Below are 4,526 nucleotides of genomic sequence, written 5' to 3' on the forward strand. Positions count from 1 at the left end.
GTGTTGGAGCTCTGATTCTGCTGGATTTGTCCGCCGCATTTGACACGGTGGACCATCCTATTCTCCTTTCACGTCTAGCACAAATCGGGATCTCTGGATCAGTCCTGGCTTGGTTTACCTCCTTTCTTGCAGACCGCACTCAGACCCTTGCTATGCCCCCTTTTCTTTCTGTCCCTTGTGCCCTCACCTGTGGCGTCCCCCAGGGATCCTCTCTTTCCCCTATTCTATTCAATATCTACATATGGGCGCTGGTCTGCCTTATCCGCTCGTATGGACTTAATTGCTATTCCTACGCGGATGATACCCAAATCCTGATCCGCCTGGATCAAGATCATATTAAGGTCTCAGCTTCTCTTCATGATTGTTTGGCATCAGTCGGTGTCTGGATGGACCAAAACTGGCTCAAGCTTAATGGCGACAAGACTGAGGTGATGATGGTGGGCTATCCTCCCTGCCCGTCATTATGGACCCCTGCTTTTTGGCCTACTTCACTGGGCCCCTTGCCCTGTCCAGTGGACAAAGTAAAGAACTTAGGAGTCATTCTTTCCACCTCCTTGTCCATGACAAATCAGGTCTCTACGGTCTGCCAATCCGCCCACCACCAGATTAGGGTACTTAAGAGGGTCCTTCCTATGATCCCAGAGGCTATGCGCCCTCCTGTGGTTGCTGCATTAGTCCTCTCACGGTTGGACTATTGCAATTCCTTATACCTCTCTCAGCCGACAGGCCTTCTTCAACGTCTCCAACGTATACAGAACCTGGCAGCTAGACTGGCCACAGGTTCCCCCTATGGAGCTCATATTTCGCCAGTGCTTCGCCAACTCCACTGGCTCCCAGTGGCCCAGCGAGTTAAGTTCAAATCACTGTGTATTATCCACCGAGCAATCCATGGCCTAGGTGCTGAGTTTCTTCAAACTAAATTTGTCCGCTATATTCCGGAACGCAACCTTCGTTCCCTGAACACCAATCTCTTGGTGGTTCCTAAGTATACCCGGGAAAGACTCGGTGGCAGAGCCTTCTCCATTGCTGCGGCAAGGCTGTGGAACTCCCTCCCACTGCCACTTAAATCTATCTCCAATCATTTGGCTTTCAGGAAAGCACTGAAAACTACCTTATTTTAGCTCTCTGACCACTACTGTGCTTCCCGTTTGATAGCTTCCTCACCAGCGCCATGATGCCCTAGGGCGACCGTGCGCTCTACAAATTCAGGTAACATAACATAACATAACACATTCCACAATTTATTATTTGTGGTGACTTGAACGCTATTTGCAATCCTGACAGCCTGACCGCTAACTCCATCAGCAGAAAGATCCACGTGTAATAAGAGGAAACCTATGGCTATCAGTAATGTCACCAAGAGATATCGTAGCCACGGAATCGACTCATCCAAGAACAAAACCATTGTTTCCAACTTGGCAAAGGGGAGATCAATCAGCCAACCTAGATCACGTTTTCATCTCAAATGAACTAGGGACAAGAATCTCCACCCATGAAATGATAAAAACATAAAACAGTGATCACAACTTAACACTTTTATTATTTATGAGTGGAAATGAAAGCCCGACTCACCTAATGAAATCAACAGTGGAACCAAACAACAGGGGAAATCGACTTAAACTAAAACCGCACCAAATCAACTTTATAACAAAAGACTATATTGAGGAAAGGGAAAATGACTTTGAAACGGCTAGCATCTTACAAGTTGACTTCCAAAATTTTTTGAAACAATTTAAGATAAAAAAAACAGGTGCAAGAATTGGACAAAACGCGTTTAAACACATCTACGATGCAGTCTTGGTGGAGAAAAGAAAGGCCCTTTGAGTGATAACAAGAATTGCCTCAAAATCAAATTCCTTGTGCCTGAGAGAAGAAGCCAGGGCTGCTAAACAAACATACAAAAACTGGATAGCCGGCCGTAGAAGATCTTTATTTCAAAATGATGCAGAACAAATGCTAAAGGCACTATCCAATAAAAATTCAAGAGACTTTTTGCAACTAATTAAACAGAGTGCCAATATTCCTTCTCATACACAGCAAAACCCTGTCCCGGAAGCAGCTTGGGAACAACATTTTACGATCTTGTTTGGTGGCCAGGGTGATAACACGCAAAACTCCTTGATGGCCCCTCAAGAGACAAGGGACCTTGATTACTCACTAGAAGACATCGAGTCAAAGATAAAAAAAATGGAATCCCTCAAGGGCCCCCGGCCCCGACGGGCTAACCAACGCGATGCTAAAAGAACATGCTCAGGAATGGGCACACTTCATAAAAGCCGTCCTTGATAAGATCTGCAAGGCCCGACAATTACCGTCATCCTGGAAAATTGGCAACCATTGTGCCGATTTATAAACGAGGCCAAAGGGACGACCCAAAGAACTACCGCCCCATTGCGTTACTAGATGTCATAGGGGAAATCTTTAGAACCTTTCTCTTATCAAAATTAACTAAAAGGTCAACCTTACATGGCTTTTATGACCCGTTCCAAACAGGGTTCATCAAATACATCAGTACATCGGCTAACATAGCCATGTTGAACATCCTCAAAGCGCAAAGCCATAAGTCAGGGACGAGGATCTACATTGCCTTTGTGGACCTCATCCAGGCTTTTGACAGAGTAGATTGCAACCTATTATGGTAAAAGCTGAGAGATCGAAATTGCCCTGTGGTAATTCTGGACCCACTGATCCAACTACACTCCAGCACTTAGGTAAGAATGCGCCTAAACAGAGAGGCACTACTTAGCCGTCCTATTCCAACTTCAAGAGGGGTTAAACAGGGCTGTCCCCTAGTCCCAACCGTCTATAACTTTTTCATCACAGACATAAAGGATCATGATCACTTACTTTGAATATTCCCAACTACAATAGGGAAATCCAAGATCAACAGATAACTCTACGCAGATGACTTGATCATGATCGACCAGACACCCATTGGCCTCCAAAGGCAACTGGATAGCCTGCAACGTTACCTACACCAAAATGCGTTGGAACTCAACAAAGGCAAAACTAAAATCATTTGCTTACAGAGAGCAAAAAGAATGAAAAATCGGCCCAATTGGTCTCCTGAACGGAAAAAAAGATTGAAGAACTGAACTCGATTAAATATCTGGGTGTCCAGTTCAATAACAGCTTGGTAGAGGCTCAAGCCCAAGACCTTTTGAAATCAAAAGTCAAGATCCTAGCAGCTCAAGGGCGCTTAATGGATAAGAAGTTTGGTTGATTTTCCATGGTAGCCCTAGTGACCTTCTATAGAAACAAGGTCATCCCCACACTAACATACGGTGCAGACGGCATGATTCACATTCCCACCGAACTATGGCTTGCCCTAGGTTTGTTCTGGCGAAAGGTATTAAATCTCCCAAACGCAGCAAGAACAACCCGGATCAGAACCATGCTTGGTCTATCTTCCTTTGCTTCAATCGTGGAATGGAATGCCCTGAGCCTCTACCACAAAACAATCCCACCAAGTGCACCCATCTTCAAGATCATCTACGATGAAATTTGAAAAAAGACCAACGACGTTCTGAACAACTGCGTGGAAAAACAGGAAATCAACACTACCGGAAATTTGTACTTCTGAAGAAGATTTGGTAGTGAACCCACTGTGGGTTAAGAAAAAACTATTAGAACTTGACTGGATCCGTTCATCTGAAGAGGCAAAGAAAAGCAACCTAGCAAAAGACCCACCTCAAATTGATGTAAGATTGAACCATCACAGAGGATACCTGAAAAGATATCCTGACAAATTTTTCAGGGATACCTTCCTTCAAATGAGGTTAAACTTAATCAAAACAAACAAAGTGAATTACAATCAAAGAAGATCAACCTCGGGAACATGCCGATTTTGCCAACCGACCGAAGATACGGAGTCGATACAACATCTTCTGATGACTTGCCCTAAATGGAGTAATGCAAGATCTAAGTACCTGTCACCGTTAACACAAAACTTTTTGCTTATGGATAGAGAGACTTTTTGGAAGATCCTCATTTGTGGAGAACAAACAAAGATCGTGATAGCGGCTGTCTCTATGATGAACTTAATATTACTAAACCTTGAATAAGAATTTTGACCTCGAACAGACGTTTGAGTCCGGGCTTACCAGAACTTTTTATCATCTTTTTATGGCCCTTCTCATCTTTCACTTTTTCTTTTTGTATATCTCACAAACTTACTTTTACGTCTCTCTTCTTCCTTTCTCTACTTTGGATGACTTTTCTGAGACTTACCATAAAAGTGCTTGATTGTATACCAACAAAAAGAAATGGATGCAAGTAACTTCAAACCTTATGGGTTGCTTTTTGTAAAAATTGATAAATTCACTTAAATCAAATAAAATAAAAAATAAAAAAAATAAAAAAAATATGTAAACTTCCAAGCAAGTAGCTTTGCAAATGTAATTTCAGAGATCGATAATTTAGTGCATCACATCTCGCAGGTGGTCCAAGCTTCTGCTCACACAAAATACCAATCTCCAAACGCCAAGCACACTAGTTGCACACCGCTGTGTCAATAATACACAAGG

Source organism: Ambystoma mexicanum, chromosome 1q (assembly GCF_040938575.1).
Source record: "Ambystoma mexicanum isolate Mex_15411 chromosome 1q, UKY_AmexF1_1, whole genome shotgun sequence".
NCBI classification, from domain to species: domain Eukaryota; kingdom Metazoa; phylum Chordata; class Amphibia; order Caudata; family Ambystomatidae; genus Ambystoma; species Ambystoma mexicanum.